Source organism: Bombus huntii, chromosome 2, assembly GCF_024542735.1.
Source record: "Bombus huntii isolate Logan2020A chromosome 2, iyBomHunt1.1, whole genome shotgun sequence".
Taxonomy (NCBI): Eukaryota; Metazoa; Arthropoda; class Insecta; order Hymenoptera; family Apidae; genus Bombus; species Bombus huntii.
The window spans coordinates 12890440-12916013 of record NC_066239.1 but is presented as its reverse complement, the minus strand read 5'-3'; the positions used below and the strand labels follow the sequence as shown (position 1 = coordinate 12916013).

At 36.5% G+C, this 25574-nt stretch overlaps 1 protein-coding gene across 1 annotated transcript in view; it reads right to left on the bottom strand.

Annotated features, from left to right (window-relative positions):
• LOC126877005 (guanylate cyclase soluble subunit beta-1) overlaps window positions 1-25574 on the bottom strand; it is a 111147-nt gene that overhangs the window by 29345 nt on the left and 56228 nt on the right. The window contains exon 3 of the mRNA XM_050639875.1: window positions 18067-18153. The gene's annotated coding sequence lies outside the window, so the exon portion shown is untranslated. The remainder of the gene's footprint in view (window positions 1-18066; window positions 18154-25574) is intronic.

The window sequence follows — 25574 nt, the reverse complement described above, 5'->3', positions numbered from 1 at the left end:
AAATTACCGGTGCCTTGCCTAGGTGCAGTACGGCTTCGTTAGGGCAATCACCGGTGTTATCGCGGATCGTGCTCTCGAGATATAAAAGGGCACTAATCTTCGAGACGAATGTGATTCTTTCGTTTGGCTTGGATTAGATGCTGATTGGGTTAGGATCAAGTTAATTTCTAGAATTGTTAAGTTCGTTTCAGAAACGTATTTTATGAAATGGAACACGATCAAAGGATACAAAATGTTCGTATATTAATTTTGAAAAATCTCTCATTGCAAATATGCTCTGGAGTATTTTATACCGTTTGTAGTTTTTCAGTAAGTAATAATTTCAATTGATAAATTGGACAGTGTATTCTGTGATATTGAATATTGCTTTTAAAGTTACATTTATTACAAAGTCTTTGTTTCGCATTATAACTGTCCTACATTCATTTGAAAAAATTTCTGTACTAACTTGTCTACCGATACCAGGAACGATTCATAAATACCCAGCTCAATTATGTAATTTTTCCGTCAAGTTTATCTTGCAGTGGTCGCAAGGGATTAAGGCAATATACATTATATTTCCCTTTCTCGTACATTCAGAACGCCCTGTATATCCGCGGAATCCCCCACAAATTATACTAGTACAATTATACGTACAAAGGATCGTAAAAGTAGCTTAATTGGTGTTCAAGCACTAACATATGTGTGCACGATAACTATATAATCTATCTAATACTATCGAGTAATCTAATATCATTTTATATATTGTTTTTATAACCATATTTAATTCGCCATTCGATATTCCAGAAAATTTGTCCAGTCAAATCAAGACACGAGACTCGATTCTTCTTACAGTTACAGAAACAAAATTTGCGTTGCCGTGAACTAGAAGTAACCAGACTAATCATAAAGACAAAGGATCACGCGATACGAACATTCATCCAAAATTCCCTTGGCTTCCATGAAACAAGCGTTTTTAATTAATTTACGCGTTGTTCGCCCTCCATCGACTCGCATGTAATCCCTAGGAGAATGCGAGCAATTTCGAGCTGAAAGACGACAAAGAGTATACTTCCGGCGTTGGGAATCAATTGCAGAAAGATCATTAGGGCAAATGAAAGTTTAACGGGGCGCTTCGTACGAATTCCTTTTCTCGGAGACGAAGGAGAACTTGAAAATTTCAGCGCGACTGAGGATACTGGCAGCGTATAAATATTTAAGATCCTGTGGAGATCTAGTCAAAGTTGTCCAAGAACTTGATGGCCCGAATCGGGCGTCGACTGTTTAACGTTGACCTCTTTTCTATAGTCTTCTGAAAGTTCTCGGCGATGTTCGATGGAGGAGAAGCCTCCAATAACCATTTTCAACGTTCCTCGAGTAGAAACGCTGACCTCGAGTTTGGTTAACGACGGTGTTACGCGTCTGTTCTTCTTATAATTTTACTGCTAAATTTTCCATCGTTTTTCCTTCGACCATTGTTTTCGAGCAATTGGCCTGATATCGACGCAACATCGACACACTTTTACGCCAAAACTGCCAAATATTTACTCTCGCAGCTGACGCGCGACTTCAAAGATGAACACGCTATATGGAACTCGCAATATCGGTATATAGGGCAGCCGAGGGAATCGCGAAGACCTCGTCCCCATTGTGAAAGGCCAAAAGGACATGGTACAGCTTCGACTCCGTGTGATTTCCAAATTAAAGCTTTTTTCAATTGTTGCTGGTATTCTAGCACGTGAAAATCATCCACACGATTCAGAGATAGTAATCATTTCTCAGCGAAAAGATATAATAAACTCGAATTTTAGGAAAAATTGATATCGTTATTGTACAGTTGCAATAATGATTGGAGATGTTTTTTAATTGCTCTTTGAGAATACAGAGAATTATCGTGGAGAGCCTGGGTTTTGAGAAGTTAGAGTGGGAAATGGAGGAAATTGTGTCCCACCTTTTGCGCTTCATACGAGCTCAACGTTTATCGTACAGAGTTGTGTTACTCCCAAGGGGTAACATGAGATAAGGGAAATATTTCTTGACCCGATAAAGAAAGTTAACACATTTACAACCTTTGGTATAAAGTGATGTTTCCGATATTTGCGAAACATTTCTATCGTGTATGCGTTTAGAGTATACAACTATTATTTATTCGAATATTCTATAAAATCCTCTCTATCTGCAAAATCAGATATCAGAACCTTAACTTGGAGAAAGAATAATGATAAATAATGGTAAAGAAGAAGATTCTTGAAAACTGAAAAATAATGCTATATTGATTTTAATTATAATAACATTGTTGATAATTCTTTTACCATAGTATAATAATACTCCTCAAATTTATTGAATCTAGGAATAAGGAGATCGAGGAATATATTAAGGATTACATCTGAATCATCTTGACTAATGAAACTTCATGAACCACCAGTACTCCAAATGCTGGTCTCTATGGACTACAACATGATGTCTGCCGCGATCTTCCCATCGAATAGAAACACGTTGGCATGTTGAACGGTCGAGGCATACTCGGAATCGATGCAACCGGCAAGATTTACGATGCTTGCGACCGGATGGGTTATGAGCTAAGATGTAGTTCTATTGGTGCCAGTGTTTGCTCGTAAATGCATGAAAATAATGGTCGTTATATAATTGTTGGAACATTTACGATCGGTAAAGGTTTACGAGTTATATGTGTCGCTGTGAGCAGAAGCAATCGTAACGGCTGTCAAACGAAATGCATGGGCATCGACCGTCAGGGATTAAATGGCTCCGAGTGATTCAGGACAGTGGTAGAGGGCGATAATCAACGTCGATGACAACCAAGGGTTTTCCACCTCCTCCACTTGTGCACAATGAAGAATTACCCTCCGATTTCGAGTGTTTGAGATCGTAGAAAAAGATCCCCCTTGTAGACTGTAATATGTCACGATATCGTGGAAAGAAGATAGGTTTGATCGTCGCAAAAACGCAGCCAGGATGGATCTTCGATCTGTCGTAGCATCGTCGAACGTCTCGTTAGCAACGTTCGTCGAAACTTGGAAAAGATGCCCGGCCTTGCACCGTTATTGCTGGAAGTGAATCTTTGATGATGAAATATCGTGATAAGAAGTAAATGAGAAGGAACTCTGATTGGATTTTTATGTAGATCTTGGATTAAACAGTTGGTATCGATTTACGATTTTGATGTGTTGGTGATATATATGAATTTTCATAAATTTACTGTATCAATATCGCATCTTCTGAAACAATTTGTATAGGTCAGGTTAAAAGAAATTCTTGATAACAATTGGAAACGGACTATAGAAATCCTTTGTTACACCGCTCTACAATGTTAATGTCCCATAGAAGTTATATTTACTTACGACAATCTCAAATTTGATAAATCTCAAACCAACTCAAGTGACGATAATTAATTCAATATCAATCTCGCGAGTCTTAAGCTTACGTGTTCGTCAACAAATACTCCGAATCGGATCGATTTACCAATTATTTTTAACTAATTATTGTAGTTTCCTACGACCGCACTACAAATAATTCAGATGCAAAATCCACGAACGTGGTCAATAGCGATCTCGCGTTAGACTTAAGCTAGCGGACGATGGATACGGAATCAAACACGATACGAGTGGATAAGCAGTTTCGCAGCATTATCCTCTTCATAAAGCATCGATGTGCAAATATTGGACGAACCATTGCAACCAGTTACAAGGGTCCCTCACGCGGCTCTATCACTCTGTCATGTTACGAGGTGATTTATTTACGAAAGAGTTTCGTCCCTGTCGTAAAAGCATCGCTCCACGTTTTAGAATCGAACGTTTCTTCCGGCTCCATGCAAATTTACCTGCCACTTAGTGCACGCACTTGCTACGGGCAATGGTTATATGTGATACACCGGCTCCTTTCAGAACCCCCGTATGGAAATTTAATATTTTTAGGCTGCTATGAGTGACGTTCACAGGAGGTAACTAGAATGTGTGGGAAAATATAAACGGCACCACGCACGGAATTTGGAGGAAACGAGTTTTATTATATCCTGTATGAAGGTTTATGGGTTTCAGTAGAATAGGGCTGATCCTAGTCAGACTATACGCGTACACAATTTTCAAAGGTTTCCGCTTCACTTAAATTGAAATTTATGTTTTCTGTACTTTTTAGATGGAATCTGCTTCGTTTTTCATAGAAATTTCTGTTTTGAAGTTAATTGCATTATTTCGATAACTGTACAGGAAACCGTGATGAAACAAAAGAAGAATATAAATGGTGAACATAGAAAACAAGTTCTATAAATATATAAATTTTAGAAAATAATGACGAAAGATGCAAGTGTGGAAATATTCGTCGGAAGCAATTTAAAAGACTTGTAAACACAGGCCTGCAGATTTTACTGCTGGTCAAATGTGAGTAAAATTTCCAATACGCTACGTCAGACGATAAAACATAATTGTTCATTGTATTTTCTACTTTTACGTGTCTCTTCTAAAAGCTTCTTTACTACAGTAATATTATTTACCTTTTTGTACTTTAAATATCAGGGAAAATAGCTTGAGCTTTACTATACGTACATAGCTCCATATCATATGTCATAATAATAGATTGAACTAAAGATAATCTGTACAATAAACTGTTTTTTCTATTTCAAGATGACTTATAGTGTATTTGAGATAATAATTCGATGGATTTATTATATTATATTCACCATATATTTTCCTACATTTCAATTACAGTTCAATATTTGCCTTGAAAATACTTTTTACTCCTAAGAAGTTGATTCAAGAATCTACACTGATTGCATTTCGTTCGTACACCTCATCAAACTCTGTAAACGAATTCTCCAACTTATTTTCAACGCCCTTCACGCCTACACACACCATTTTTCCAATCAAATCCAAATCACCGATTTCATTCGACTCGCACAACTACGTTGTCGCGTATTTCCACGCAAACACCTGAAGCGTCTTGGTAACAAGATAATCAATAAAAGCGAGGTACTCGTTAAGTGGACATTACAGTCGGGAAGTTGGAAGAATGGTCGAGAATGGATGATAACAAATGGGGACGACTGCTTTACATCGTGAATCTGACGGAAAACTTGAAATTGAAAAGCCGTCTCGCAGCGTGCTTTCATGAATCGATTCGTTTCAAGTACGAAACAAAATTATCCGCCTCCTTTGCACCCTCCCCCTTGAAAATTAATTAGTCAAGGACGTCCTCGTAATTTGGGTCCTCCCGCCCTCTTCCGAGGCGATGATGAATAGCGTTCCGAAGTTAATTAAAAATACCATCACGCATCGAATATCGATGATTCCGTGGACGTGCTCGTCCCGTTGTCCGTCTCCGTACGCTTTCGTTTCGTTTGAACGCTAGCATAGAGACCTGGCCTGCACACGGGCCGGAACGTTCGGGATAATAACGCAGAAATGACCGACGTCATTCGATGTGATGCATACCAATGTATCATAGTCTACCTTCCAAAGGATAGTCTGATCAGGCAGTGAAGTTAGGTTGGAAGAACAATATTTTGCAGGAAATTGAAATATATTTTTTTTCGATACAAAAATCGAATAAGAATGTAAAAATATTTCTACGTGGAAATAACTAAAACTCAATAACAAACGTATTAAAAAATATATAAGAAGGATATAAAATGTAGATTTTATTTTAAAAAATCCAGAATACTAATATGAGATTGTGTTTTATTATTACAGTAGAATAACTGATATTCCATTTTACTGATTTCAATTAATTTCATTTTTTATTAAAGAATAATAGATAGTTGCCGCTATAGATTCTACTTCTCAACGGATCAATATTGATAATAGTACGAATAAGCTGCTTAAAGACTTACGTTTAACTCTGCCCTTTAGTACTATAGGATTTTTATTATTTTTAGCATGTGGTAAAGATAATTGTGGCATTCAAAGGTCACAGGAAATGTAGAGAAGAGTGATGATATTACGAACACGATTTTAAATTTACCTTAGGATCGTGTTGCGCTGAACGAACTTATGGAAGTAAGTTATTGGTTTCTTGAAAATTGAACTTTAATCGTGCGCTTGTGTAATGAAATTGAGAAATTCATAAAAAATAGCTTTAGTTTCCGAGAGATTCGATAGCAAGAATCATTTATATAAAATCTAATGAAGTGAATTGTTTGATCTTGGAAAGCTTAAACGAGATGCCTATAAATATTGATTTTATATAAGGAGGAGGCTAGATTCCGACTAGTCCCTTGTCAATTTTTATAATGAAACGACGTCACTCCATCGGTGGAACGTGATCATGTTAGGCTATCCCACGACGACCATCAATTTTCCTCTCCTATGATCTCGTTCGACGGTGAAGATTAATGTCGACTTTCGCGGCTTTTTCGATCCTTTCTGGCCAGCCGAGCGTTCCCATTACGTTTCCCGATCTACTGCTTTGCCTGAGACGATTAGACTCGCAACTCGATTGAAGTTCGATGTAAGTGGATCAATCGACATCGGTTTAACGCTGTTGTTTGGCAGGCTCGTTTCACCGCAGTCGAACGTTTTATTTCCGCTCGATCGAAAACCGAGTTCCCAGGATCAACGAAAGAATTCATGGCTCTTACTACGGTATCGCTTCGTAAATAGAAAATTAATTCGTTCCGTTATCTTTGAAACTTTTACGTGAATTTATAAGATATTCGCATACGAGGAAAGTTATTAACGGATAGCAAACATTGGCTGTCAATCGATATCGTATATTATTGGCATTTACTGGAATTTTTCGTCTTTTATCTAAAATCAAGGAAGTATTAACTAATACTCTGCTACAAAACACGTAAATATAAATATCTCATAAATCACGATATCCAATGGAAATGGCAATTAAGCGAGATTTCCCGATAATCGCACAAAACTCTCGACATCGCTGCATCGCGAATTAATATTCGCCACTTTCAACGTTTCCGCATAAAGTTGCGATATATTATGATACAATCGTGCGATAACGTCTAAATAAAATGATACATAAAATGATTCGGAAAATTTACCCCGTCGCCTGCCGTTGATTCGAGTAGAAATGTTTAGGGATTGTCTATCACGAGAAATATTTTTCATGGATCGAGACATACATATTTATTTCGTGAAACCGACCATATCGAAGCTTTTATTTCCACTCGATAAGAATCGAACGACGAAAATTTCGAATCGTAGAATCCTATCTTGGTTGCAGCAGTTTCATCCGAATGATCGGGACTGGCTTTCCTTGAATATCGTCCGCTCGTAGAGAAAACCAGATTCTGGGAATCTAATAATTGTCCTGCTGTAGGAAATGTGAACATGTATCCCGGTCGATACTTCGATAGAAATGAAAGGGTGGTTGGGGTGCATCGTGTGCTAACTCGTGGTTAATTAATAAGAAAACGAGACGCTAATTATCAAGGGAGTGCAGCTATGAGCCACTTCTTCCGTTTACGCCTCGTTGGGTGCAGCGTCCTCGATTGGAATTGCAAGGGAATAAGCTTAGGAATATTTTAATATATTCCATTAATGGAATGAAACAAAAAAGAGTAGAGAGAAATACTAAGTGTACATGAAACGCGTACAATGTCGAGGAAAGTGTGTCGAGATGAGAAATGCTTTTTTTCATTTCTGCATGCTCGTAAAACTATGTTGAGTTTAGTAATGCAGTAATAAAACATATTACTGAAAGCGCAGGCATCGCATAATTGCAACGTATAAAGCTGGAAGATAAAAAAACACGAACATCGAAGCGATAAGACCCCAACACGCTTTATAAAAGTTCCATGTAGCTAGTGTTTTTATCAAAAAGATCCATTCCCCCGTTGTTATGCATTCACAACATGTATCTTCGAAATATGATTTACGACCCCGTAACCCTTTCCTTCTTTAATGTCATAGATCGTAGTGGAACGACCGACTGAAACACCACCAATATCAACTTATCATAGCGCCAAGACGCGAATCATATTTTCGCGATACGTTGTCGTTGGGTAAGCGAATCACGCGATTTCCGTGATCGATATCCGCCGCCAAGCAGAAGCGGCGGGACAAGAATGCGAAACACCAATGCCATTTGCACGCGACGAAATTGTTTCGTGAAATATGAAAGTCTGATGCGGAGAAAAATTGCAGACAGTTGTTTCGAGTAATGTTATATGAACGTTTTCTACTTCGTAATATTTTCTGTGTTACAAAAGGACGGAATGTAATACGTTACACGGTACTACATGATCTCGCGCATGAAATCTCCTGGCAAAGCTGGTAGAAAGTGAACTGCATTGTGTACTAGTTTTTAATGCGTGTTTTGTCTTTTTATGTCGAGGCAAGAGGAAATAAAGTGTAACTCCGCTGACATATAAGTTTTTAACGTGAGAAATAGCATTTATCGGCTTTGTTTTCTCTTTTGCCATTAAAGAGGAAGATATACGCGTGTATTTATGCATGTAAAATGCATAAAATGTACGATGAAGATGTGCAAGATGTTTACGAAACTATAGGAATTGCAATTTTACTGTAATCATAATAGGAAGAAGAGAAAGTATCGAAGGATAATAATTTATCATGACGTGTAAATATATTCATAATTTTTATTACATACATTCATAATTTTAGTTATACCTAATACTTTCCACTATATTAAGCAAAATTTAAAATTATTCTAAATTGTATACCATTAAAAGTAGAATTTCTATCGTTTTATAAACATGGTATCATGATTTTGATCATGGTGATTTGAGTTTTGTTTCACGTTTAGTATATCATGTTCTATTTTGTATTAAACATTTATACGATTCCGGGTTTATAAATGAGTCGGATGAATATGTCATGTAGTTTCTACCGTGCACCAATTTTTCGCAAGTATGTTTTAATCGCAATATTTTATCGCCTTGACACTGGTATTTTCGATAAAGCGGTCAGAGGAATTTTACTATATATTTTTTTCACAAGCAACCAACAGTTATTGGACGTAAATTCAGAATTTTGTAAAATATAACATAATTCAGATTATTATAAAATGGTTTGGTCGACGCTTCGTTGAATATCTTTCAACGCGGACACTCGGGGTATGAGTTCGTTTATTTATTTGCGTTATGGTAAAGCCGATACAGCTTTTGATAATGTCAAGGAGCTCAAGAAGTTGATGGTAGCAGGAAATAAACGCTGCGGCGACTTTTGCTAAACCTCTGTTATCCAATGGGAAATCTTGCACGTTCTACTATAACTCTTTCTCACTCCTCCATAGGGAAACATCTTTCAATACTGTCTCCCGTGGATGCTCGTGCGATTCCATGGCCTGAAAGAATCGTTCGACAAAATATCCCTTGTGCTTCTGCCTGTTCCAATCGTGCTGTGTATTGGCAATATCGTCAATACATAGCTGCCATTTAAACGATTGGCGTGAGATTTTGTAGAGACGTTGTAAGACACGCAGTTACCAGTGAAACTTTGTTAAGAAAAGGATAGTTCTGGATTTATAAATTTGTAACGTGCAATGAATTTGTCAGAGTAAAATACTCCTATAGAAATTCTATGAATGTCAAAAACTTCATTTATATAAGAAATTATAAAATTGAACAAATTTTAGATTGTAACACGAGGTTAGAGTATTGTACAATACTATACCCTACATTATTAGATGATTGATTGGATGATTGAGGATCATTACAAAATAATGGACAATATTAACAAATAAATTCTCCATAATCAGACGATAAACAGAGGCATAACATCTAAAATATTCATTACTTAAAACAATAACTATTTAGCATATTGCTTATTGATCTCGTAATCGCAGAATTTCCGAGTTGAGGTTGCAGTGGCCGGGAGAATGTTCTGTAAGCACAGTATCTATCATAAACCGCTGTATAACCGCGGAACTCACTTTGGATCATCCCGTAGGAGTGATGCTCTTTTCGAAACTATGTAACCAACCTTGAACTATCCGTAGCTTTCGAAATCGATTCTGGAAAATCCATCCTGCGTCTTGGTAGAAATAGTTATTTCCTGCCACAAAGAACTGTGCTCATTCTTTTCATTTATTTCAGTCTTTGAACTAGAGATATACACAAGTAGCACCGAATTTATCAACAAAGGATTGCATAGCAAACACAATTCTAGAATGTCTTTGCCTAACTATCCGATTTATACAAATACATAATTTGACGTAGCTTTCGCTAGTCTGGCATTTCATTTAATGATCTCGTGGTAAAAAGCTTTCGCTTCTCCCTATAATTGTGCATATCATACAAATCTGAATTTCTCGCTTATTGTCGAATGCCACTAGCGTTCTCACTCGTAACTTGGTTTCCAAACTCGGCTGTCTCTGTGGTTGCTGCGGTTCGTTTCGCTATCCATCGAAATGCACGTGGCTGTTCCCACACAAGGCGAAGACACTTCCGGTTTAACATCGTTTATGAACTTCATGTGGCGAAGTCGTGTCCGGAGATACTCATCGTGATAAGCGTAGGAGTTAGAGATTACATTAATGCGGGATTAAAACCTTCGATATACGCAAAGATTACTACCAAATCCCTTGGATTCAACGTGCATCGGAGAATTACAGACAGAGCAGCTTTTTCCAACAAATTAGTTCGGAAAACAAAAAGCTAAATATAGAGAGGGAAAAATTCAAAACAAAATACAAGGGAGATTTAATAGCTCAAACGATCAATCCACTGCTACTAAAATATGGTTAGTTCTCCACAGGAGTTCTATATCTTTTGAGTCAGACATATTCTTAATTTAACTAAAAATATTTATCCCAACCTCGTTGCTTACAGTTCTGTTCATCTGTTCATCTCTAGAACCTAGCAATTAAGAGGACATAATTAAGCGAAAGCAACAGTATGTCAGTTACGAGTATGTTAATCGATCGATAAGGTACACTTCGATCAAATACGTTTAATTTTCCATTTCGTAGATGCATGCATTTCTATATCCGAAACAGCGTTCTGCGCAATTGAAGTATTTCACATCACTAATGCAGATTCAGTTGCCTGTCTAACGCCATCTGAATCTACTACAGCTGTCACTGAAGTCACGAGGTAGATGGAAGCAATCTTAACATATTGAAACTCATTTCAAGTCCTATTCTTTGAGATTCACGGTGAAACGATTGCAATATCTATTACAGTATAAAACATCTATTTTATTTATATTCGAAGACTCGTAATAACTCGCGTCGATTCCATTTCAACTGAAATTAGCCTGTTTCCAACTATTCTCTGTCAGTGTTCAATTGTTCCAATCGTATTCGTCGTGGTCCCTGGACACGGTTCATTGTAAAAAGATCGGATTGTTCTCGTTGCAGCAACGTTGACTCGTTTTCAAACTTCTTTGCGAATGATAGTCTTGCATAATTAGATTTATGCTTGAAAAAGGTGAATTTTTTGCAATTACGACATTCTACAGTCATTCTTCTCGTCCGTATAAAATTTTATTAATTCGCATAACTTCGCGAATAAGAGCACGTAAACTGCTGAGATATGTCGAACTTTGTGATTGGATTTCGCGGCACGCCGACAGCGATTAAATTTTCCTCTACTTTGACTAGGTTTGAGTAAGGTTGCTCAATTTATTGTATGTGGTTTTCTTGTACTAATTACAAACAATTCAGGAACTTTCTATACGAAGGACTCGTAAGATAAAACTCTGAATTGCAGTTCGCGCGTATGTGTGTCAATATAAAATTATAACGGCTTTTGAAGAACTTTGTCTTTTTTATATTTATAATTAGAAGGCTGATAAAAGTTTGATAGTAATTCAACTACTTGAAAAAAATATGTGCGCGTAGTCGGTACAACTTTGGCAGAAAGAAGCGGACGATTTAAAATTTAAGAGGAAGTCAAACGAATTAAAGGGATCCGAATAAGACGAACGAAACAGAAGGCACGTTTGTTTGAGTCAGGAAAGATCTATGTAAGTCAAGCTAAGCTTGGAGTGGCTCGGATAAAGCAGGTGTCTGAACAGGGTCGAGCAAATCAGATTAATTCAAAGAAGTTCTGCGAAAAAAAAAGAAGGAACGAAGCTAGAATGTAACGGAAGGTCCAAGATAGGAGAGAAGACGAATTAAAAGGTATCGGGAAAAGTTCGAAGAAGTCAGTAGACTGGACTATGTGAAAGCACGTCGAATAACATCTAAGTGAATGAGAAGAAAGTGGAAAAACTTTGCCAGTACCAGTGTGTGTATGTGTGTGTGTGTGTGTATTTCTAAAGAAACAAATAAATTTCCTTTGCTCAGTGATTTATTAATGGTGTTTTACCTTCGTCATTCATAGATACATGTCTATTGTACTTTCTCTAATTAAATTTATATAAAAAAAATTGTTTAACTACTTTGAATTACTCAAATTGATGTTTGGAAACAACTTTTCCGTATGATATAACGAGAGTTTTATTATGTATCGATGAATCGATTTATGAATTTCTTAGATTTGTTTTATTCTATTTCTTACGCCTAAAAAAGGCATGTAAAGATAGTAACATAAAATAATACTTACAACTATCTACATGGAAGTGATTATTAAGTTCCTTTGGACGTCATCTGTAGCTTTCAAGTCTCTCGAAACTCGTTTGTAGACATTTCTCAAAGCGATAATTACAATCCTTGGAGTTATGAACGAAATGAAGGAAATTTGTGAAACGTGACTATTGTAACAGAGGGCGTAGAGACTGCCAGTTATTTGGCATGATGAAAAACGAATATTTGATGGAAAATAGATAGTATTTTTACATAGAATGCAAGATCAGAAAAATATATATCAACTATTAAACGTGTATTTTAAAAAAAATTGACACAAAAATCTAACTCTTTCACGATATTACATTCTAACCCGTAAAAAAGTATTCGTATGCGCATACACTGACGACAAAATCGAAACGAACGAAAATTAAACATCATCCAATATTTTTTCTCGTTGTATCCAATTACGTTCACTGTTTTGACACTTCAATTAAAGTAAACCGCAACAAATACAAGTCTGCAAATATAAGCTCGGACGAAATTCGAGGAACTAGTCCAACGGCCGCAAATGGTGAGTAATTCGAGTTGATACAAGCGTTAAAGCGTTCCGATAATTTACCTCTTCGGCCAAAGTCCTGATAAAGCGAAAAAGTGAGAGAGAGAGAGAGAGAGAGAGAGAGAGACAGACAGACAGACAGACAGAGACAAAGAGAGACAGAGAGAGACAGAGACAGAGATTCGAACTTGGTTCAGATTTATCAGAGATCGGTTCCACAAGGTCGAAGCCAATCAGTGCAGGTCTCACAAGTACATAGGTGGAGGTTAGACTAGTAGAAAGTTGTCGGAATCGTTCCAGATGAATCAGAGTGAACCGAAATAGTTCGAGGTGTGTCCAGCCAAGTCAACGAGGGTCTAGGTTGATCGGAGGAATTCAGATAAGTCGCACCCAGTTCTACTTGATAAATAAACATGCGTGGCAAGATAAGACTATTTGTTAAACGAAAGGGCGCAATCACTTAAATTGAAAAGCTCGTGTCCTTCTTGCGTGGGATTTCTTAGGTGTTAGCTACTCAACTGTAAAACATTGAAGTTAAAAGTTTCTATTTTTATAAAGCAAGGTTAAAATCTTAAATAGAAAAGGATGTTGAGAGGATTTCTTCGAAATCAAAAGCTTCCAGCAGATGTTACGAAGGTCCTATAGTTTCGCAAGTGTTCCTCTTTAAGATATTGAGATAGGTATTAGGAAAATGTTACTTGAACTGATCATAAGATGAAGATCGTTCGGAAATTATTTTTAAGTCACCAAAGACTATCTAAAGCACATTTGGAGATCGTCGAAAATGTCGTTAAAATCATTATATTATATCGTAAGGTAATGTTACAGGCATTAAAGGGGAGTTGAATGTCGTCAAAACTGTGCCTCGGTCATTGTAACGCTGTTGAAACTTATTTGAAGGATACTCCAGATTGTTTCAAAGGCACGTCAAGTTCTCCCAAGACCTTATCATTAGTCAGTCACTTATGGTTGTCCTAATATCACGAAAAATGCTTTCTTACTTGAGATTTCTACATTTTCATCACAGCCAGACTCGTCTGGGAATCATTTTTCTCGAAAATCAATCGGTTGTAGAAAAATATTATTTTTACCTTCAACGGTATTATTACAATTACTAATAACCGTAATCGTATACATATAATAATTTCACAGTCCAGCTTCAAAATGTAAGAGAGAATAGAAGTCAATAAACGTCTTTTTATTTAAACCGCTCCACTTGACGTCCATTAATTCTTCCAAAACGTTTTCATGCCACAACCTGTCCACATTCGACCAAAATGCACAGCCTCTTTTAAATATTTCACACTTGCTTCACATACACTTACATCCACTCGTGTACCTTTAAAAACTCGTGCATATAAATGTAATACACGGGTATAAATGAAAGAGGAAAAGATAAATCACGGTTGAGATTGAAAAGTGTTCAAGCTTGTGATACAGTCAAGACATTTGCCCAACGTTACTTATGCTAGAAAAACGAACTATTAACGAGAGGAATGTAAAATTGTATTCATTTGATTTAAACCCTTTTCACCGGCACAATATCTAGCCTCGCCAATTGTTCCATTGTATACCGGAATTGTTTAATTCGGACGAATAATCCTCGACTCTCCAGTTATTAGACGTTCGATAGGAATCTAAGGAGCCGAAAATCGAACATCCCTCGCCCCATCCTTTGGAGCATCGCCAACTATTGTCCATGATTTAAGTTTCTCGCTAGCCTTAGGCGAGATTTGATTCATTGTCGGATGAAACTGTCGTCGAAGTTCCATACGAGTGTACGCGTGTAGTCGAAACGCAACGATTCCATTGTCGAGTGTCATGGGCAGGACTCGTGCAGAGTTTCGTCGGCTCTTGCAGTCCAATCAAATTCAAAGTTCCGACGCGTTACGACCGTTCGAACGAAGTATAGTCGAAAGTTTCTCTCTCTCTCCCTATCTATCTATCTATCTATCTATCTATCTATCTGCATCTTTGTGTGTATGTGTCTGTGTATCTGTCACAAAGCATCCGAAATGTGAAGGCGTTCGTATATAAACGCTCCAAGACCATCGTTCTAGTTGAAAGAAACAACCTGACTACCGGAAATGGAGCTCTTACGGCACGTGCCTGTTCGGAATGTAGCCGATTGCAGTTTCTAGCTTTCCTCGTGTAACGCAACGAGTTAATTTCCAGGGCAGGAACGGGGCATGGAAAAGCTGCAATTTCTTGCACCAGCTGAATATTCTGGAGCTTTCGAGTCCAACTGAAACGAAGCGGGATCCTTTCAGCCTATACTCACTCGTCAATATCACTCGATAATTTTCACGCATTGTTTTGGCAGTTCGTATAGAAATTGAATACTTTAAACGCTTCTTTCACGATGTAAAGAGTAATTTTAATTACTTCTGTATTCTGCCTTTTTAGAGTTTCGTTTTGTCTGTGTGAAACCAGTGAAATACACTATGTTATAATGATCTACATTACTTCCCATAAATTTAATGATATCTGCGAAAATTGTAATGCAACGTGAAGTTTCGAACTGAATTATACATTCAAATAAGTAACAAGAGTATAGAAAATTTCAGAGAATCAAGGAGATACGTAGTATAAATTATAATATCGCGCGACACAATGATTTAGTTTGGGCTACGTTAAAAATCATATAGTTGGATTCAGAGGGCAGTTCGACTTAACTCGAGATGGAAATTAAAACGCATAGTGCGTTCCATTTGACGAGGTGTAATTGCCGGTGTGGAATGTGTACACGTGCATGTATCAAAATCGATATTTCTTCTTGACAGCCGTTATTGCGACAAGTTCCTGTTGCAAATTTCATTAACCGTTATATCTGACACGGGATATACCTACAACGCGATGGTGGAAAGCTACACCGATTTCCCACGTAATTTCTATCATTTGTACTCATTACAATTTGGAAATTTGCCGTTACACGCATGAAGACTGGACGTCGCTGCTTGGCATTTTTACGCATGAACTACCGACTTGAATGTTTATTTTTTATCGCGCTGAGCGTTGAAGAGTTAGAGCCTCAATTTATTACTCCGCTAGAAATGTCAGAACCATCTGATATAGAACAGAGTCGTTTCTCTGTTTTACATTCCTATAACCTATTTTTATTTATGGAAATTATGTGCCTTTGTCCAATGAAATGAATATTTTTATGAAAAATGTGCTTATTTAAATGTAGAATTAAAACAATCAAAGAATAGAAGATACATAGCTAAAATATTGCTCAATTTCCTAAATAAACGTTTCTTTAGGTAAATCGATATGTCTACTATTATTTCTGTGTTTGTTTTGAACCAATTTTAATATCACTTTCCTAAAAGAGAATCATCTTCTGAATAATAAATATGATACCTGGAATTTGTTAAGTTCACTGTGAAATCTTTAACGATATACTGTCAAAAATTTATTTGCCAAATCTTCATTATCTCATTTATTATTATAATTGTCTATACGATACAGACTAACAATAAAGCTATTATATGTTTCGTTCTTTAACTCATTATCCATAATATCTCTAAACATGCAAGAACATTATGATCTCTCGGTTCAAATTTGTTTAAAATTTATTCGTTTACGTGCCGCCGGTTCGCATGTATCGCCTCAATTTTCAAATCAGTTATCGAATCGTACCTTGCCCCGTATTTACCAAATGCAAAGTAAATAGGCAAGTAGACGAATCACGTACTGCCATTTTGATAACAGCGTTTGGGAGCGAACTTACGAGGACCTCGTGCACGCTGTTCAAACGTTCCCAGGACATTTGCTTCCTGTATTCCCATTTCTCTGCGTCACGTAGTGGTCGAGTTTGAGGATCCGTGCAATGGCTAATAATTCTCTTGGGTAATGTTCCCCTGTACATTTCGCCACGTCTCTCTCCGACTTCCAAGAACGATTTTTGAACACGAATCCCACGAGGACTACATATTTTATAATTCCTGCCTTCGTTGATCTTCACGAACAAGATAAAGTTCCGAAACTTTCTATAAGATATTTTATCGATTCCTGTAGAGACTTATACAAAGTGTCCTTCAATAACGGGAAAAACAGAGAAAACAGCTTATATAAATAGGTACACATGCATTACATTTCCGAATTATGAACTATGACTTCCGTACTGTAAACTACTATAACTGATTTCACTAACAAAACTCATTGCATGTGCGTTTTATACGTTAATATTTTATATGTTAAATAAATACCGTAGAATTTCCTAAATACACAGGAGGATAAGCATTAACAATAGAAATTCTCCAATTTCCTCCTTTACCTGTAATTCTCGAATAAATATGCAGATAGTTAGGATCCACATTCGGATAATTGGATTGGAATTTAGTTTGCCTCATCTACTATTACAATTGCAAGCGTTCGTATAATTAAAATAACAATCATCATCGTCTAATTTAGATAAAAAATTCCACACGAGAGTTTAAGAAATTCGGCATTGTGTAAAATATTCTTTCAACAAATCGATTCGTATTTCTGACCTTTGAAAAATTGCACCACTCTGTGACACAAACACTGCAGTCTTGAGTTCATGTTAAAGATAACGGTCATTTTCGTCTGTTATCTACAAAGTAAGCAGCTGCAACTTATAGGAGCAGAAAAACAATTTTACTTTGAGAACACAGTCGAGTACGATATTTTCGTGTGAAACAGTTATATGTGAAATGTTCACATTGCTTTTGCATTGGTCGATCGTCGCTGAAGTACCCTGCATACGCGATTTCAAGAGTAAAACGAGCAACCCTGTTTGAAGCACGAGCCAGTTTATAGAGTTCGTGAAAAGGATTTCTATTACAGACACAAGGGCTATGCAATTAAATCTTCGAGCTCGTATGTCGCCATTTAGTTGGCCGCAAATTTCTGCATTTACCTTCTGCCTGCCACGCTCCTACTATCCCATTCTGCTGAGAGATTATTGCGCCGGTTTGTATTTGCTGCCTGCATTATGCTTCGCGCTTTCCATTCGCGTATCTCGTAAAATATTAACTTCTTAATGAAAGTAATACCAACTTCATCCTGCATGCAACGCAGCCGTCCATTGTACTTGGGAAAAATTAAGCATCACTAACCTAGCTTTGCACGAGAGCGCTGAATTAATTCCACCACTGCACCATCCTGACCCTTTTGACGCGATTGAAGGAATTGAAACGTGAGACCTGGAACAAAGATGATATTTTTGATAATTACTATTTTCAGCGTCTTCTCGAATGTATTTTTAATGATAAATGAAACAGTAGAACTTTAGTATTCGAATTAATACAAGAATGTAACCGTTTCATAGAAGAATCATTGAACAGCTGAGCATCTGTCTTTTCTTGTATTTTAAATTATTTTACATTCTAGAAAAAGTAGTATTACTTAAATGTAATATTATTCCTAAGTGGTACTAACTTTTTATATGAGTCGTTTAATGCAAAAGTGGTGTAAGTCAAAAAAGTTGATTACTGTATAATGAGGGATAAAGTAAAACTTCTGTAAAGGGTCGAGTGGGCGATTCTCACTTATTCCGCTATCCACCGAGAAACTAATGAAGATATACTTACACCGCGTTTGCACAAAACAAAATGAAAGTTACGCTTCCGAGATGTGGTGTTAAATCAAATAGGCAAAAAATCGAGTCACACCACTTTTGCATTAAATGGTTCATATATCCCATTTCGTTTTATATTTTTAAATCGAGTTAACTTATACTGGAATTTGATTTAAACGTATACTGTTTTAGTGTACTTTAAATACAAGGTGGCGGAAAAATTATGTTTTGAATCGAGCATCGGATTCCGAATTGAAAATTTAATTCCTAAATAATCCGATTCGACCCATCCTGATCGCTACCTCACCCAACCCGGACCTCTGGCATGCGTCATTTCGGGTACCCGCACATTCCTTGTATTCGCATAACGGAGATTCTACTATAGGTGTTTATTACCTTCATGTATTGTAAATATGACCTACGAACATTATTTGTATTATAAACTATATATGTATATTGCTATTATCAGATTCACCGGAGAGTCATTATTGTGAATTGATTTATTTGCCAAATACATTTAAACTAAATCAGGATTAGTATTGCTAGATGTGTAGTACTTAATGACAGTGTTTTATAAATTGCTAAATGAGACGGTTGTAGTAAATTACAACATAAATACGTGTTTTAATTGCGATGGTTTGGTGTAATATAAACTACATTGGGTTTAATCATGTGGTCTGCTAAAATTTATTCTAGTCAACTTAGTAATCAATTGTTATAACCATCAATATTAAAGGATATAGTTTCTGCAATTTAACGTTTACGTAAATTAACTGTTTACGTTATAACAAAAATTATATTACACCGCTTTTTTAATATTTTATTCGAGATGACGTCGATAAACACATTTTGTTCAAAAGTAACAAGTATTTCTATTGACATAAGAATAACAGGGTATACTCGACAGAAATATATATCTGAAACTTCCAGTATTGTTTTCTCTACCTAAAGTTTCAAGTATTTCTATCGTTGTTTACGTATCCCGTGTGGCAGAAGTCGCCCACATTAATTTAACGTCTCGCCACGACATTGTAACAATCTAGAAAAAGTATCCTCTGTTACTTTTAATCTCTTCGAGACTTCACGATTCTCTGACACTCTTTCTCATATTAATCGCATGGAGGCACTATTATCCTCGATGTTAAGGATAACATAATAATTTTTCAACAATAGCAATACGCCGATGTCTTTCTCTTATTTTCTATTTTAGCCCATTTCTTTATTGATAGGAATGGCTCCCAAAAAGATATAAATCCAAGGATTCGACAGTTTCCAAAAGTTCACGTTAAAAACATTAAAAAACCAATGATCTCCTTTTTACACTGAAATGTAAATTTTTGTAACGCAGAAAATGTAACTGTGCACGCGATTTGCACCAATTTCGATTCTGATCACAAATGTAGTAATAAAATTTCCATACAACACGATGCATACATAACTATAACAAATTCGCATCAAACTTGGAACGCCATTCAAAATTCCATTAACATCGACGTACGGTCAGCCCTGTGGAATAAACTCGCTGACATTAATCTAATATCGCAGCGAAACCACGAACGACGAGCTATAAAAACTTTAGCCTTTGTTGTCACACTGTCATTCGATTCTTCCATCTCTCGACTACGCTTCTTCTTTCCATTATACATCGAGATACAAGGTTTCCTCCTTCACCACGATATACCAACTAATCACATTAGTGAATTGACAAATTACAAGTTGTACATTAAGAACTTCTATAACACACACACACACACACACAGTTCACCAATTTTACTGCTGACTTATAATTGAAAAATTTATCTATGTAGAACTTTATCATCAAACTTTTCACTTTACGAAAGAATGAAAAACATGATAAAAACTAGAACTACTTACACTAAAATACTAAAACTATGATATGAAATTTGTAAGAAGGAAAGCAAAATGAGAATTACGGGGAGAAGGCACTTACTATTAGAAAGGAAAAGCAAGCATTATCCATATAATTTACAAAATTCATTCAAATTCGCAAAAATGTAGAAAATTTATTAAATTTCAATAAAAAGATATGTGTTAATTAATTCGAACACTCTGGTAATTTTAATTATTAATTACATTAATTCCACGAATAATATCAATTTAATTACGCAAGAGGATCCAGGATAGAACTAAATTGCACAGCATCTTACCTGCTCGAAGCTAGAGAGAGGAAGAGAGAGATAGTGGGACAAAAAAATTAGTGACCGCTAATTAGGCTACATCGATCTGGCTGTGCGCGGTCTCAAGTAGTGCAAGCGTTCGTATATAGCGACATACGTGACACAGAAACACGGTAGAGATGTCACGCTGTGTTGCTAGAGAATTCTCGTAGCGATTTTAAAAGTTTGTTTGTTTCGATCGTAACAAACCTCGTTGTTTCCAAGCACGTGCGTCGTTTACGGAGTTTCAGAAATTACTCCCTTCTGATAAGACAATGAATCCGATCTGAATCTATTTGTAGCTACAAAGGAGACCCGTCACGTTTGTCTTTCTTGTACTCTGTTACGTGTTTCTTCGGATTTTACTGTTTACTGTTATAGATACATTTTATGCATAGGAAATTTCCAGTCGAGTTTGTCTAAGAGCTGCTACTTCCAGAAAACGCGTTTATTTATTTCTACTTCTCTTCTTTTCGAAAAAGGGTTTGTCTACGTGTTGCGAATTGTTTAGTCTGCTACCCCGTAGGTTTGTAGAAAGGAAATGTTTTGTTTTTTAATGGACCGCTAATGAAGTTGAAAAAGTTAAAGTGATCTCTAAAAGTTATTTTTCGATGAATTCAAAGTTTGTAATAATGAATCATATCGTAATTTTTGTAAACTAAAATTGTTTTATTAATCGCATTAATAATTCTTCGATGTAGTTCTCTACGAACGCAAGGTTGAAATATTCTTACAAGTAGTAATCTGCATGATTCCAGTCAGACATGCGTATATTTTTCAAATATAATTTATATTTACAAAATACTTCTGACTAATTGGTTTATCATGCTAACAGAGCAATAGAATTTTGAATATGTAGTTCTAATTATTTTGATATCTGAAAAGAGATCTCGTTTAAAATTGTTGAATACCGTCTGCCATCCGAAAATCACACAGTAAATTTAGTTCTGTACGAACGATATACTCGCAAATAGGAGAATATTGCGAAAAATTTACGGAACTTCGCAAACAGTCTAGTCATGCAATTTCCGTAATGAATAATAGCAAATTAAATACTGTAGAGAGTGTGACGTGCACGCTGGCTACGTTTCGCTGCGTGTTATTGAATATTGTTTGACCATCAGAGAATTCCATTAGAGGTACTGAAGCATTAGATACACCTACTTTGCAAGGTATTTTATTTTCTCATTCTCGCCAACAGGATTCCTCTAACAATATTCAGAAACGTTGGTTTCAATTACACACGTTCAGGCATTTTTCCCGTGAAATTACCTTGGAAGTACGAACCTCCACTACTAATCAAACGGAATGAGAACAATGATGATAGAACTTTTTCGGTGGAATATAAAGAAAAGTTAGGAGAAAAGAGATAACGAAAGGCAAAGCACATATTTGGCAACGACAGGGTAGAATTCATGCTGTGAGAGATGTTTTTGTGATTTAAAGAAACGTACATAAAGTTTGAAAATGTCTTCTATCTTGCATGAAAGTGTTATTATAGTATCAAAACGTCCTTTTTGAATTTCTCTAGTATACTGACTCAAAGATTAGAATATTTCATCGACAGTCTGATCCTTTGACGATTAATATTCTTGGAAACTTTCAAAGCTTTGCAACTGATCATCGTTAAAACAATGATATCAAATTTTGTAATATCATAATGAGCGAACTAATGCAAAATATACAGTGCAAAATGTACTTTATTTGAAAGGAATGACGATATTAATTTATGAATTACTCGTCGATTATTCAATTGAATTTAACCACATGTTCGCGTTTAATCACATGTTCGAATTTAATCACAATTCCTCATTTACCTATCGCAACGTAGAGTTTTTCTCTGTTAATAAATATCACTGAATAGAAGCTGGAAAGTTTATATAAAGCGACGAGAATGTTTATCGTACGCTGAAATGTCAAATAGCTATTACTTCTACTACGTAGTGAAAGTTACGAACTAATTAGGCTCTGACAATAAACTTTTGATTATTACACCCGTAACAACCGAGTTCGGCTCGTAGTATGTTTAATTTTTGACTTTTCCTGAAATCAGTTAGCTAATTTACACTGTAACAGAATTATGTTGCAAAGTTCTCCGCAAATCAGCCAGTCAAGTTGCTCTGTAACAAATGCGTTTATTTTTATTCGGAGAAACGCGTTTATTTTACTTCTATCTCGCTACGTCTCTCCCGAGACTTAATGTTAAGAGTCTCGAACACAAAGACGGTGAAGCGTTTCTCCTTCGGATAAAGATTCGTCCCGCCTGCAGGCAGAACAGAGTTATTAGAGTTACAAAAGAATCTGTCGTTTTAAGACATTGCTTTCAAGCAAAATGAACTAACCGCTCGCGAATTCGCTTCGTCATTAAGTGTACAATGCAAAGAAAGTACGTGTACTTGAAGATGCTAAGAAAGGCTCTCGAAACAGGGAAAACCATCGAAGTCCGAAAAGATAGAGGAGTAGAGGATGGAAGTTATTACTTTTGGTTTGTTTTGTGGCTTTCGACTTATTCTTTCATAACAACTTTCGAGCCATTTGACAAGAACTTCGATAATCAATGGCTACTCGAGAGATTATTTCTGAACAAAGGAAAGTGGTTAATTCGTACCGAGACCAATTTGGTAATTGCTACTGCTAATAATTTCCTCGGAAGCGTAATAGTTCACAACGAAATCGTTGAAGCTAGTTTTATGATGTTAAGAATAAAATAATTCTTCTAATGTATTTCCGATTTGTACTATATATTGCTACCATTAGATGATGATATCCGAGTTCTACTTACTTCTGTTTTCTCTTCCATCTTTTGATATATGATATGATATGTCAGTGGAAAAATTTTGATATACAGACATAATTTTCTAGTGAAATTTTATAAATATATTCTCATCTGTTAAGAGTAACATCTCAAACACGACACCATCGAGGGGATATTTTTAAAATATCTGATAATTATCGAGGCAGAAATTATTAGCCTTAAACTGTGGTAACCCTTATCCCTGTCTCTTCGTCAATGTTATTATAAGTTTTATTACCGCTAAAAGGAAGTCGATAGGAGGAAATTTTAAGGAATGACTCGAATATGGTCGCTACCCTCGGTGTCCGTGTAACTCTATAATGGACCAGAATATTAAAACTTATGGAAGCGCAGTGACCTACATTTCCAAGAACAGTCACTACTTTCACATATATTATATTCTCTAAGATTCCTCATAGAGAGTGAAAAGTCTTAAAAGAAGATGAAAGAGAGGAGGACGGTAAAAGAGAAAGGTTGCTGGGCGTGTGTATTTCTCTTCTATTCAACGACCCCTCAACGTTTGTTAAATAAACCTCCCACTGACGTTCTCGCTACGTGAAATATAGGAAAGCTGGAAGCAAATATACATCTGCGAATTCTTCCCTCTTTCGCCCTACATGCACGACCGTAGCTCGCGGGTCAATTTTCTCAAGTCCTTTGTTATATGCCTCGCACCCAACAAACTCGACCCCCTCTTGCATATTCCTATTCGTCTCTCAAGTACACACACATATACACCGTGTGCCTTTGTACATAGCTAGAAAATAATTAGGGTCTGCCATTTTTAGATAATGCTGAAACAGAATATCAAATATTATAGTCGATATAGAAAAGTTTTGCATTCTTACGGTAAGTGTCGTTGAATTAAGTATTTGTTCTAGAAAGAGTGGAGAAAGACTTAAAAAATGCATAGAAGATTATTGCATGATATAAATAAATATTGGAATAAATATTGTACTCTGAATTTTATTCCAGATATAGGCTTTATGAAAGGTTTGTTCCAAATATATTAAATATATAAGATTAAAAAGATTTGCAATTTTCATACGTGAAATATAATATTAATAAAAGCGTGCAAAAGAAGATGAAACATTTCTTTCGTGCAATTGCCCTGAGCCTGTTTTATATGAATCTTCTTTTACTGCGTCAGTAATAAAACTTTAAACACGTGGGCATAATGAGAATATTAAAGATAAAATTTATATTCATATAAAGATTTTGTATTAGAAGTAAGCTTCGAGCATTGGTTTTTGTAATGCAAATATTAGAAAATGAAGCTCGGCATTCGTATAGCGTTTATTATTGAAATCGAGCCACAGGAACAACCCGGAGCAGCGTTTGATTATGCTCGCCTGAAATTGCAATTTACATTTAAAAATTCAATTCCTTGCTCAGCAACAAAACCATTTATTCACGCGCCGCTGTATCAGATTACAGGATTAAGCAGATTCTCTTAAAACCGAGACTGCAAACTGCAATTCCAAACAAAATTCGTTCCCTAACCTGAATATCTTCTCCACATCCCAGACCAGCTGGCGATAAATTTCCCGATACTGCGATACTAGCCTCGAGCGTTAAGCTTGCACTGTTTATCAGAGAAGCTCTCTGCTGCTAACAAAGTTCCATCCAAAGGAGCACAAACGGGCTAACACGCTTTCTATTCGACGTATACGTCTGTTAAGACGTCGTGTGCACACGGCATTCTACGGAATTGTAGAAACGTAGAAGGCCCAGGCCAAATTTCATCGACAGTCGAGAGTCGTAGCTGTCAATCGGCTGTTTCGAACTCGCGTCGACGAAACGGGGCCACGAAAAGAGTTGGACGGGGAAGATCTCCGTAAATTCTGGTTGGTAGAACGAGCAGAAGGGATCGAGAGATACCGGTGACGGGAAAAGCTGGCAGACAGGCAGGCAAGTAGGGCAGAGGGAGCAGGTTTTCGTTTGCGGTTGAAAGAGCTACCAGTAAAGAGAAAAAGCCATTCTCTCTCTCTCTCTTTCTCTCTTGTTCGGTAGGTCGAGAGGGGCTGAATATTCGCGCAGGCGTTTCTACCACCGTCCATCGTGGCGCCTTGACGC